This window comes from Eptatretus burgeri, chromosome 11 (genome assembly GCF_056783735.1).
Source record: "Eptatretus burgeri isolate ZD-2024b chromosome 11, Ebu_testis_v1, whole genome shotgun sequence".
Classification (NCBI taxonomy): Eukaryota; Metazoa; Chordata; class Myxini; order Myxiniformes; family Myxinidae; genus Eptatretus; species Eptatretus burgeri.
This window is the reverse complement of record NC_140971.1, coordinates 7,963,375-7,977,122: the sequence shown is the minus strand read 5'-3', so window position 1 is coordinate 7,977,122 and position 13,748 is coordinate 7,963,375. Positions and strand designations below refer to the sequence as shown.

At 44.3% G+C, this 13,748-nt stretch overlaps 1 protein-coding gene across 2 annotated transcripts in view; it reads left to right on the top strand.

Moving 5' to 3' along the window:
- The window catches only part of LOC147016438 (nuclear mitotic apparatus protein 1-like), a 32,479-nt gene that overhangs the window by 17,217 nt on the left and 1,514 nt on the right, over nt 1–13,748 (top strand). The window lies entirely within an intron of this gene.

Genomic DNA, 13,748 nt, shown 5'->3' with positions numbered 1-13,748 from the left:
TATCGGACAACACCATTGCATAAAGGTAAGTGGCATCAAGGAACAATGCCAAGCCAAGAACCAACAATGCCAGCAGAAGGAAAAGATGATGATATTTTGTCATCTTCCATATCTCTTCTTGTACTAGGGTGGTAAAGACAAAATGGTTGTTGATAAACAAGTTGGTTGAACATTTGATGATGGCCAAGTTTACAAGCTTCGAGGTTGATCTTTTGAACGACTTGGTCACCGTTTGGCATTTTGTTTTTAGCCCTTGCATCATGGTGCTGTGACCGCTGGGACCCAGTGATCTTGTCCACTGATTCATGGTTCTTTCAATGCACAATGTGAATCCGCTTCACCAGGCTTGCTGGTCCTATGTCATGATGCAAGTCGTGTTCTTGTATGCATTGCATCTTTAGATGAACATAACAAACACCAAAAAGGTTGCCATTACCGAGGTGGGTGGTAATTGCTCGTGAGAAGAACCCAGAAATTGTCCTTCAAATGGTGACAGTGTTTCTGGTTCCTCTTCGAGTTGAACTTGGACACTTTCATTACAGCAAATGGACACCAGATCCAAACGAGAGTTCAGAGAACACGATACCAACACAGTGTTCAAGTATATACTTCCATTTTAATTAAATAATGATTTTAAAGATCGTTTTTAAAAGAAAGAAAAAAAAAAAAACAACAATCTCGAAGTTTAGCGCTATTAACGCAGTCTTGTACATCACCCCTATACACCACCTTATTTAATGTGCCCAAGTACTGCTAAATAGAGGTCCTTGGAAGTGCAAAGAAAGCGATTTGTGTTCCAAGTATAAAATTAAATGAAATAGATGTTGCAAAAGTCGTATAAATTCCCGAATTTTACCATCGTTTTACACCACTCTTTCACAGTTACATTAGTTATTTGTGCTTACCGGGCGTAGTGGCGTGCGCCTGTAATCCGGAGGCTTGGGTTGGAGGATCGCTTGAGGACAGGAGCTCTGCATTGGCCGCGCTATGAGAGGGTGTAGGGCAGCCCGGAATCATGGCGAAACCCAATCCTTATCCCTGTGTCGTAAGCGGCGACCAGGGTTGCGTCAGGAAGGGCATCCGCCGTGAAACCTATGCCAAATCAGTATGCGGATCATAACGGATGATCTGCTGTGGCGACCCCAAACGGGAGCAGCCAAAAGATTAACAACAACAACAACATTAGTTATTTGTGCTTGTTGTTTGTGTCCTTTGTGACGTCCTTAAAAAACAGTAAGTTTCCAGTTTGGAATGGTTTTCAGTTTTGTTTGACTGCCAGATAGGCAGAGTACAACTATCTCGCTCCTCTCTGCTCATGCACGATCAGGACAAATTCACTGTACTGTTATTTTATTATTATTATTTTTTTAAATCTTGGCTCATGGAAGAGCTCGAGATAGAACAGATCAGGACACACCATAAAGTGAACAGCAGGAGAAAAGGGAGAGGGTAGACGGACAAACTAGAGATGTAGGTAACAATCTTTGTGATGAGAGAATGCAAGGGTAAGACAAGATGGATGTATTCACAGCAGTAGCAATTACACCAGGTTTTGATGGATGTTCCAAGTGCAGCTTGTGAGTATCTGGAACAGGCCAGCATTTCTCACAGCGTTTCTTTAGATGTCCCTGAGTGGATTTTGATCTCTCTTCTGTCCGCACGAAAAAGACATTGACGTCTTTGCGGAGGCGGGCAGCAACACCAGCAAATTTTTCTGCATCTGTCACCAACCTCCCACCCCATCAACCGCCTCCTTTCCATGAGCAGTTTCAAAGAATGACCAATTCCATTGTTGCCCCAAAGTCTGCCTCACGGAATGGCATATTGGCAAAGCGGTGGTGATTCTTGAATTTGCTGCCTGCTCCATCGGATCAATCGTGGATATGTTGTATTTTGAATGGAAGTTTTTAATCCAAGGTCATCGATTATTACCTTATTGAAGGCAACGACAGCATCCTTTTGTGTGTGAAAGTTTGTCGGACACTATGACATTGCATCGATGCTTCAATTCCCCTTCGTGTTTATAGTATACCATGTTGGTGAAAAGACTGCAACTGTCTGCATGCCAGTGTGCAGCCCTCATTTCCTCTTGCTGTTTTAAATTGTAATTGTCTGAAAAGGCTTCATGTACAAGGATTTATTTATATATTTACGAGGACGAAAAACATTGTACACACGTCCAGCTAGAGGTTTCAACTGATGCTCCATCTCATCCTGTGTTGAAGATGCATCACTTTCAACCTCCTGCTTGACCACTTTTCCATCGACATTAACACCACTGGTAGTAGGTAATATTTTTAGTCTTACTCTGAACTCAGATGAAGAAACATCGTGCAATTTACCCGCTGCACACTCATCACATGCTCTGTCAATCCCGTCTGCCCTATAAACGTCAGTCGGCTTTACTTCCTCATCTGCATGCAATGTTCTGTCGTGAATGTGATTTCTCGATGATCTTAGAAGTGGTTCAACATTTTCATGGTACAGTATTTGCACAAACGCACATCCTGATCCTTGGCAGTAGTTGGCAAAACCCAAGCTGGCCAGAATTCTTGAATTCTTTTGTTTTGTTTTTTTCTTTCTAATCCTGTTGTCTGGGAACTATTGTGAAGAGTATACACCCCTGATGTCAGAAAAAAAAATAGTCTTTTGTTTGTTTACTGATTTTCTATTAATATGTAATTACCCGCTCAAAATCTTTGTTTTTTTTCTTGGAAGCATTTGACTCGCATCGTCACATTCCTAATATTCTTGGACATGCTTTGTTACCTCGTCGTTTGTGGCGTTATCAGGCCATTTCATATTATGAAAACATGATCTTTTTCGCTTGGGATCGAAAATGCCTCGCTCAAATTGTCTTTTGCTAGATGGTGTGAGAAACTCTGCTCATGCAGAATTTGCTGAAGTTCTGCAGTTCTATGTTGCTCTTGTTGAGCTCGTGCCCTTCTTCACCATTATCAAGGCTTTTCCTTACTCTGTCGACTGGTGAAGACTGATGCATCTTCTACAAGACTACTTGAAGGTGTCGATTGCACATTTCTTTGCTGAGCCTCCCTTTTCCGTTTTCTCTGCGTCCTTTTACAATCTTTCATATTTTCGCAAATTGGTTTATTCAGATTTGGACATTAGTTCCTTTTCCTTTGCTTTTATTTTTCTCTCCCCCTCTCTCCCCTCTGCCTTCTTGTCTGTCTTGTACACTGTCACGTTTAAGGTGCCATGACAGTGTCCATCTCGCTCGTGAATTTCAAGCACCTATCCATGGAGATGAGCGAAAACCTCTCAAGATGTGTGATTCATTCTGCTTTATCCCAAGTGTTCTTTTTCATGCTCCTCATATTTATCTTATTTCCCCCTCCTCCCTTCAAAAAAAAAACCAAACATATTTTTGCTTTTGCTCTCATTACCTCTCAATTGATTCAACAGTCCTCATAATTTAATTTGTTCTTTTTTTTTCTTGCTTTAAAAGCTTTTAATAACATTTTATAATTTTTAATTTACCTTGTTTCACTAAAACCCCACATGATGTTCTTCATACCATTTACTGTCATGAACACCCCACAATGTAATTAGGACGAGCGAAAACTCAATCTTGCAATATCACATAACAGTCCAGGCCGAACGATATCGAAAGAGCAACTGAGTCTGATGTTATGCAGGGTGGGGGGCTGTAAGGTGAGACGAAGATACAGGGTTGTGTATTCCTCCACATCATACCATGATAGAGCGAGGGACCCATGCCTCGATCGGCACATTTTACCACAATAATTCAACCGTGATGCAGAAACGCGTGCTCGGGGTGAGCCTTCTGTTACTGCGGGGTGAGTCAGAAGTCCCAGGGCACAGTTTTAGCTGCTTGTACAAAATTTGTGGATACATGTACAGTGGGGAGAACAAGTATTTGATACACTGCCGATTTTGCAGATTTTCCCACTTCCAAAGCACGTAAAGGTCTGTAATTTTATCATGGGTACACTTCAACTGTGAAAGATGGAATCGAAAACAAAAATTCTGAAAATCACATTGTATGATTTTTAAATAATTAATTTGCATTTTATTGCATGAAATAAGTATTTGATCACCTACCAACCAGTAAGAATTCCAGCTCTCACAGACCTGTTAATTTTGTCTTTAAGAATCCCTCCCATTCTCCACTCATTACCTGTATTAACTGCACCTGTTTGAACCCATTATCTGCATAAAAGACAGCTGTCCACACTCAATCAATCAGACTCCAACCTCTCCACAATGGGCAAGACCAGAGACCTGTCTAAGGACATCAGGGGCAAAATTGTAGACTTGCACAAGGCTGGGATGGGCTACAGGACAATGGGCAAGCAGCTTGGTGAGAAGGCAACAACTGTTGGTGCAATTATTATAAAATGGAAGAAGTTCAAGATAACAGTCAATCTCCCTCGGTCTGGGGCTCCATGCAAGATCTCACCTCGTGGAGCCTCAATGATCATGAGAAAGGTGAGGCATCAGCCCAGAACGACACGGCAGGACCTGGTCAATGACCTGAAGAGAGCTGGAACCACAGTATCAAATAAAACCATAAGTAACACACTACGCCGTCATGCATTAAAATCCTGCAGGGCACGCAAGGTCCCTCTGCTCAAGCCAGCGCATGTCCACGACCATCTGAAGTTTGTCAATGACCATCTGGATGATCCAGAGGAGGAATGGGAGAAGGTCATGTGGTCTGATGAGACTAAAATAGAGCTTTTTGGTTTAAACTCCACTCGCCGTGTTTGGAGGAAGAAGAAGGATGAGTACAACCCCAAGAACACCATCCCAACTGTGAAACATGGAGGTGGAAACATCATTCTTTGGGGATGCTTTTCTGCAAAGGGGACAGGACGACTGCACCGTATTGAGGGGAGGATGGATGAGGCCATGTATCGCGAGATCTTGGCCAACAACCTCCTTCCCTCAACAAGAGCATTGAAGATGGGGCGTGGCTGGGTCTTCCAGCATGACAATGACCCGAAACATACAGCCAGGACAACTTAGGAGTGGCTCCGTAAGAAGCATCCCAAGGTCCGGGAGTGGCCAAGCCAGTTTCCAGACCTGAACCCAACAGAAAATCTTTGGAGGGAGCTGAAAGTCTGTGTTGCTCAGGGACAGCCCCGAAACCTGAAGGATCTGGAGAAGATCTGTATGGAGGAGTGGGCCAAAATCCCTGCTGCAGTCTGTGCAAACCTGGTTAAGAACTGCAGGAAACATCTGATCTCTGAAATTGCAAACAAAGGTTTCTGTACCAAATATTAAGTTCTGTTTTTCTGATGTATCAAATACTTATTTCATGCAATAAAATGCAAATTAATTGTTCAAAAATGATACAATGTGATTTTCAGGATTTTTGTTTTAGATTCCGTCTTTCACAGTTGAAGTGTACCTATGATAAAAATTACAGACCTCTACATGCTTTGTTAGTGGGAAAACCTGCAAAATCGGCAGTGTATCAAATACTTCTGTCAGGTCAGGTTCGATCTGTGACCTGCTACAGGTACCATGTAAACCTGTACTAACCTGTTCCATGGTCGGGTTGTCGGCGACTAAACTGTCTCCCCCACTAGGTTTTCTGGTGAGGAGGGTGTTTGGATATGGACACCCAGCAGGATTAAAAACAAAACCTGTCAAAGGGCGGAGGAGCTCCTTGTGAGCCAACGGCCATCCATATCTAGTGCCCAACTGTGTCTGCGGACGTCCTCCTGCCGTTGGGTCACTTCTTATTAGGAGGTTGGTGGCAGGATTTGCACTCCGGCCACCGTAAAACCCTTCATTACGCAAAAACGCAAAAAAATCTGAAAACCCACTCCGTGGGAGTACCTCCTGTGCAGCTTCCCTTCGCAGGGCAGCTCACCGGATGACGGGATTGGGGCAAAGCCTTCGGGACCCCCAATCTTTGATAGGAGGGAAACCACGGGGTAACATCCCAGGGTCAGATTGCGGGAGAGTGTGTCGGAGTGGTGCTGAGGTGTCGTCCACCAGACGGCGGTCTCCTTGGGTTAATCTGAGGCGGTCCCTTCGGGTGGGTGCCTGGAATGTCCTATCCCTAAGAGAGGATGATCACCTGTCTCTGTTATCATCTGAGCTCAAGCGTTTGGACATCGGGATTGCAGCTCTCTCTGAGGTTCGGAGACCGGATTGCGGCGAGATAATGGTGGGTGGTTACACCTACTATTGGTCTGGTCGCTCTGATGGTTACCATACCCAAGGAGTTGCTGTAGCTGTGTCCAATAAGCTGACCCCAATGATAATTGAGGTAACACCGGTCAACGAGCGTATTATGAGATTAAGGATTCGTCACTCCTTAGGTGTCATTTCCCTGGTCTCTGTTTATGCTCCGACTGAGGCGAGTGATCTCACCGTGAAGGATGCATTCTACGCCACACTCGAGTCTGTGGTTGATCAGTGCCCCAGACGAGATACACTTCTCGTCTTGGGGGATTTCAATGCATCGACTGGAACTGATAGGGACGGTTATGAGGTGTGTGTTGGTCCCCATGGGTCAGGAACTATGAACCAGAATGGCACCAAGTTCCTTGACTTTGCAAGAAGTCATGGACTTAGGGTGGCTGGTTCATGGTTTCAGCGCCCACAAGCTCATCGCTGGACTTGGTATTCCAACGCTGGTGGTGTGGCAAAGGAGATTGACCATGTCCTCATTGACGGTCGTTGGAGGATGATCCAGAACTGCAGGGTCTACCGGAGTGCTCAGTTCCTCAATACTGACCACAGGCTTGTTGTAGCAACTCTAAAGCTGCACCTTAAATCCTGGAGAATGGTACCATCCCAGCCGAGGCTGGATGTTGCCAAGCTCAGGGATGAGAGAGTAGCTGAGGAGTTTGCGAACAGGCTGAGTGGACACTTGGGGGGTCTGGGTGCTTTGGGGGGTCCTGAAGAGTTGTGGAACACCTTCAAGACCACCGTCCTCGATGTTGCCGGTGGATGCCTTGGAGCTCACTGCAGGGCAAAGAAGAATTTTGTCTCAAGGGACACTGGATACCATTGACCAGAGTCGCAGGGCCAGGCTGAATGGCAGAGCTGAGCTGTTCAGGGAGCTGAGGCGTAAAACTGTACGTGCACTGAGGGTGGACAAGGAGGCCTATGTGCGAGGAATCTGTGAGGGGGTAGAGCATCACCTGTGGACAGGTGATTCTCGTCCCGCTTACAGGGGAATTCGCGCATTACGTTCATCCAAGCCCATCCCTCGGAGCACTACAGTTCGAGCAGAGAGTGGTAGGCTCTTGACAGAGGAGTCTGAAGTGAAGGCCCGCTGGGCCGGTTACTTTGAGCGGTTGTACCAGGCTGATCCCCCAACTGTCGAGTTGGACGTCAAGGGTGTTACAATCCCTGTTGCTGACCCTCGAATCAACTGTGGTCCACCTACGCTTGTGGAAACACGGGCTGCGGTGAACCAGTTGAAACGGGGCAAAGCTCCAGGGATCTGTGGCATCCATGCCGAACTTCTCAAGGCTGGTGGAAATGCTGCACTCGTGTCGTTGCATGCAGTTTTGTGCTCTGCCTGGAACACAGGCATCATCCTAACTGACTGGAAGAGGAGCTTTGTTGTCCCTCTCTGGAAAGGGAAGGGTGATCGCCAAGACTGCAACAACTACCGAGGGGTGACGCTGCTCTCAGTGCCGGGCAAGGTCTTTGCTCGGATAATTCTCGATAGGGTTTGCCACCATCTGCTTGAGCACCAGCGTCCAGAGCAGTCAGGCTTTACACCAAAGAGGTCAACGATTGACCGTATCCTTGCCCTTCGTGTCCTCACTGAACGCAGACGAGAGTTTTGGCAGGGGCTGCTTGCAGCCTATGTTGATCTCTGTAAAGCGTTCGATTCAGTGAATCGGGATGTCCTCTGGAGGATTCTTGGTCTTCGTGGGGTGCCACCAAAACTGATCGATCTGATGTCTGAACTCTACTCTGGTACTGAGAGTGCTGTGAAGTGTGGTGGTCCCATCTCTGACTTATTTCCAGTTGTTACTGGAGTTCGTCAGGGATGTGTACTGGCCCCCACACTTTTCAGCACTTGTATGGACTGGATTCTAGGGAGGATGTCGGAGAGATCAAGTTGCGGTGCGTCATTTGGGAATGTCAAAATCTTGGACCTTGACTTTGCAGATGATGCAGTCATCTTTGCGGAGACTTTAGACGTCCTCTTGGGGGCCCTCGAGGTGCTGAATGAGGAGTCGGAGCCGTTGGGATTACGGGTTTCTTGGGTCAAAACTAAGATCCAGGCTTTCGGTGACATCTTGGATGCTGCTGTCCTGTCTGTGTCTGTTTGTGGTGAGGATGTTGAGGTCGTGGAGAGATTCACTTACCTTGGCAGTGATATTCATGTCTCTGCTGGCTGCGAGTCAGAGGTCAATAGACGTCTGGGTCGGGCCTGGGGAGTCATGGATTCACTGGATCATGGGGTGTGGCGCTGCCGGTACCTGTGCGGGAGGACGAAAGTCCGAGTCCTCAGGTCCTTGGTACTTCCAGTCTTGCTCTATGGGTGCGAGACTTGGACTCTGACCAAGGATCTGAGACGGAGACTTAATTCCTTTGGTACCAGGTCTCTTCGGAGAATCCTTGGCTATCGCTGGTCGGATTTTGTGTCCAATGAGCGGTTGCTGAGAGAGACTCGGATGAGATTTGTTACCTGCATAGTCCGTGAGCGTCAGTTGCGGCTGTATGGACATGTGGCTCGTTTTCCTGACTCTGATCCTGCTCACCAGATTCTCTCAGCGAGGGAGTCTCATGAGTGGAGGAGGCCAGTGGGTCGACCACATGCCTCATGGTTGCAACAGGTTGACCATCATCTCAAGGAGATGGAGATGGGGATGGGCCTGGCATCTGCCTGGGGGATGGCCAGACGGAGGCCCCTGGAGTACCGGCGGAAAGTGGACGCAGCGACGTGCTGTTCTGGCACATGCTCCCATACCTGACCTGACCTATCAAATACTTGTTCTCCCCACTGTGTGTATATATATATATATATATATATATATATATATATATATATATATATATATATATATATATATATATATATATATATATATAATAAACTAGCAGGGTAGCCATCACTGATGGATTTGTTAACATTTCACCTCAAATGAGTGTGTATTGGTAGAAAGGAGAATTCAGTGTAAATATTGTGTGCAGATATTGCAGTAGGTGGAGCTGGTAACCTTGGCAACCTCATTCCATTCCACCAGCGAAGATTTCCAATCCATGCTTGTTATATTTCCGAAGTACTGCTTGGGAGTGAGGGTGATATTATGAGAGCTTGGCTGGGAAACTAATTAAGGCACCTTTTGGGCCTACTGCCTGATTGAAGATCACCAAAGTTTTTTTTATCTTGCCAAAACGAAGTTTTTGCAAGATATGTTAGTCAGCTTGTATGGTTTTTTTTTTTTTTTTGGTTTTTTTTTGTTTGTTTGTTTGTTTGTCTGTAATCACGTATAAAAAATTCTGCAGAGCACAGTTATCATTGGAAATTTTTGTAACTTCGCATATCAGAGGCCTATAGAGGTCCCTTTCAGTGCACAAAATTTTGAAGGTCAAGGTCACTTTGTCGCAAATCAGGGGAGTCGACGAAACCCTTATGTTTTGAGTAATTTTGATGGGATAGTCTTAAAACTTCATGGGAATATAGTTCATGGTCTGGCGCTCAGCTGATTAATTTTTGGTGGCGATTGGCCTTGACCTTCATATGGTTTTTTTTTTTTTGGTTTTTTTTTTTGGTCTGTAATCACGTATAAATCGCTCTGCAGAGCACAGTTATCATTGGAAATTTTTGTAACTTCGCATATCAGAGGCCTATAGAGGTCCCTTTCAGCGCATAAAATTTTGAAGGTCAAAGGTCAAGGTCACTTTGTCGCAAATCAGGGGAGTCGACGAAACACTTATTTTTTGAGTAATTTTGATCGGATCGTGTTCAAACTTCATGGGAATATAGTTCATGGTCTGGCGCTCAGCTGATTAATTTTTGGTGGCGATTGGTCTTGACCTTCATGGTTAGCGCCTAAGTTGAAACATATTTGACCCCAAGGTCAAATTTTCAAGTTTTAGGAACCATATCGTGTAGTTCCTCAAATTGAACACCTCTGAGTGCTTTCTAGATATGTCAAGCTTGAGACATTATGACGTCATTTGGTGACGTTATGAGGCAAACGCATATTTTTCATGGTTACTCTGTAGAACGATTCTCATCGGAATCTCTCGTAGGCAGATATTCCTCAACGAGTCGCTCCTGGTGGATAGCAGCTCTGTTCACCTCAGTGTGGCCTTAAAGAAGTCACACGTGGTCACCTTTTGGCAAGATACGGGTCACCCTGCGGGTGACATTGGTTTATTTTTTTTTTTTTCCATGCCAACCGCCCACCAAAAGGCACCTATCCCTCTCCACATCACGACTTCTATCCACCGAATTACGATCCATAGATCAGTAGTTTCAGTTTCGCTTTTCCACATCGGTTTCACTTTGGAATATCAGTTTTGATTCGTCATGGCTAATGGTGCACGAAAAAGGTCGTCAAAAACGATTTTTGGGGGGATTTTGTTTTTTGATTTTTCAAAGGGGTGTAGAGGGGTCGAGAGTGGTTTTAGGGTCATAAAGGGATCAAAAGTGTTTAATGGGTCTAAGGGCAAAAGAGTCAGATGTGTCCAAAGGGTTGAAGAAGGTCTATATGTCTCAAAAGGTGTGAGGGTATAACTTTTCATGTGAGGGAGTCTCCAGGCATTATAGGGTGTATAGGAGTGAAGCTGCAATGAAGAAATTACCTCAAGTTGGTAAATAAATTAAAGGACTTTTTGGATGTTTCTGGGTGAGCTTTCCTGCAGCCTTGAATGAGGTTCTGATTGAGCATTTCTCTATTAGCCACGGCTTTGCCGAGAGATCTCATTTTAAGCTGTGAGGTCGATGGAAGAAAAAAATAAGTGACGCTACCTCCCTGAGACGAGGAAGAAGACGAGGTATAAGGCTGGCTGGTCTAAGAAGAGGTTTTGTCCGAGCTGCTCTCCCATAGTAGCCCAGTTGATGAAGGTACCCACACAGCAGTTCTTGAGCTAACCTGAAAATAGGTTTTTCCTTTCTATATATAAAATAAAAATGTTTTTTTGTTTGTGACTTTACTGCTTTGAGCTCAAGTTAATTCGTGACGAAACTTTCTACGATCAGGTTTTCAACAGTCATGAGGTCATTAGGCCCATTACTGCCGTGTTTCATTCCAGAGTTAATAGCTCGTTTTGATATGTAATGAAGAAGGTAGTTGCATAACGGCTCTGGAAACATCCCCCCAACCCTCTAAGTGTAAACTCAATAACGTTTGGCCAAACACCCACCACACTACAATCCCCACGCGTTGGGTACGTAATTTTTGAATGGCCCCTGAGATGAGACATCGGAGATTGCAATAATATTGGAAAAAATGAAATCTATCTCACCTGTGATTGGATCTTTCTGTGATGGTGACCAGAAACCGTTTGAAAATCTAATAATACACACTCCAAAAATTGTTCATTTTCGGTGAAGCATCTATGATTAAATTAATCAAACATCTACAATCAAAAATCAAATTACTATGTTAATTTGGTTCTTTTAAACAACAGAGACATGACAGAAGTAAATAGACACCACAATTTTGAAAGAATTTATTTTTGAACATTTGAAGTATATTTAATCCATTTTAATACATACACTAGTATTTGGTAGACTTGCCATTTGCTGATTTCAACGCTTTTACTCTTTCAGACATACTTGGAGCTCACAAGTTCTGAAATTTTCTCTTGTGGGATTTCTGCCCAGGCTTCACGCAAAAGGTTTAGCAATTCTGCCCATGATGTTGGTTTCCTGGACTTTTTCCGCACAGCCCGATCCAATATGGCCCAGAGGTGTTCAATGGGATTCATCTCAGGAGACTGACTTGGCTATGGAAGTGGCTTGATCCCATTTCTGTCCTGCCATTCTTTGGTCTTTTTTGCAGTGTGCCATGGAGCTCCATCTTTCATGAACAGTGTTGTTTTTGACCATCTGACCAGTGGAGATGGGGAGAAGTCCATCCTCAAGGGTAGAAATGTACATCATAGTGCTGATGTTGTCAACACACCATCACTGAAAAACCACCGTGTTTGACAGTTAGCTGCAATCGATTCAAAGCGAACTCTTGACTGGGGAGTCTCGAGACCCATACATGTCCACTTTCAGAAAATTGAGTAAATTTGGACTCTGAAAAAATTGCAGTTTGCCAAAACTCCATGGGTCTGTTGGCCATCTCGTCAGCCCACTTCTTTCTCCTTTGAATGTTGGCTGGTCTAAGGAGAGGTTTTCTCCGAGCTGCTATCCCATAGTAGCCCAGTTGATGAAGGTTCCACACGGCAGTTCTTGAGCTAACCTGGATCATCTCTGCAACATCTGCTGCCTTGCAACGTGGAGTATTCTCTGGATGGCTTGACAGCTCGAAGACACCTTTCTGAGGGTCCAGGTCGACCAGAATGGGAAGCTGTGGATTCCTTGCCTTCGCTGGTGAATTGCACAATCACCAGATTGACCGTAGAAAGCGGAATGCCAAGGTTCTGAGCTATCTGACGCTGGCTGACTCCACTTTCCAAATGCCCAACAATTCGTCCTCTTTGAAAATCGGAAAGTTTGTGTGCTCCCCAGGTTTGAGGCATAAATAATTGTCCTGCAATACCCAGGAACTCGTTTCTGCAAAGAAATAGTCGAATATTAGTGCAAATCGCTGAGTAAAACTGCGTCATACAGATGAAATGAAGAAATTTAAGGTGTCTATTTACTGTCATGTCTCCGTATATGATGGATCTTGGGAGGTGTCTATTTGGTGAAGTTGGCTAAATGGTCACCTCTTTTCTTTCACCATTGAGATGTACGTTGTTGGATGAGCAGTAAAATTACCTTGAAATCAATGTGTAGGTTCTGGTTGTACCATGTCCAGTTTTTGAATGATTAACGCATTTAAGAGGTCATGTGACTCCTTCCCCGATATAACCGATCATGGTAACGTCTTAATTTACTCTGACTTAATTTACTATCACTATAATGGTATTACTGCTCAGGCTTATGGCTTACCCTGCAGAAATGTATACAAAGCCTTTCTCTGCGCTCCCCATTGAATAAATATCCTTTCAAACCATGTACGGCGAGTATAAGAAGTTCTCGATCTGTCGCTCTAAGTGCAATATCATATTATACCCACTTCAACAAAAATGTAAGATTATACCCTCTTTTAAGACCAATCCTGACTTTTTTTTGAGAGTCCAAACATGAATGATCAAACAATGAAGGTATATTTAACTCGTCACGCTTGATGTGAAGTGAGCACAAGTTTCATTCTTTTCCTCCAATGTTTCTGCACACACCAGATTTTTCTCATCAATCTCCTCCTCGGTTGTTCCATTGTTTACAGGTGTAATTTACAGTGTTGCTTTTTAAAATGAATTGTGAAGCCATATTGTAAGCTAACAAGCAGTAAAGAACATCGAGAAAAAATCATGTAGAAGTTTCTACAGTGTTCTTCAACCAAGCCATGAAAGCCGATGCAACACGCAATTAAGCTGAAATATTGTACATTTGCATTAAATGATAGTAAATGCAATTACAGGACACCCTCAAACAGACAGCACTACTTTCTGTGCAGAAAACATAAGTGGTAGTGTATGCTCTGGTTTTACTTTGTATGAAAAACAACTTCCGGTTCTGGGTTTTGATGCGACGGCTGGTTCTCTCAGGGGTT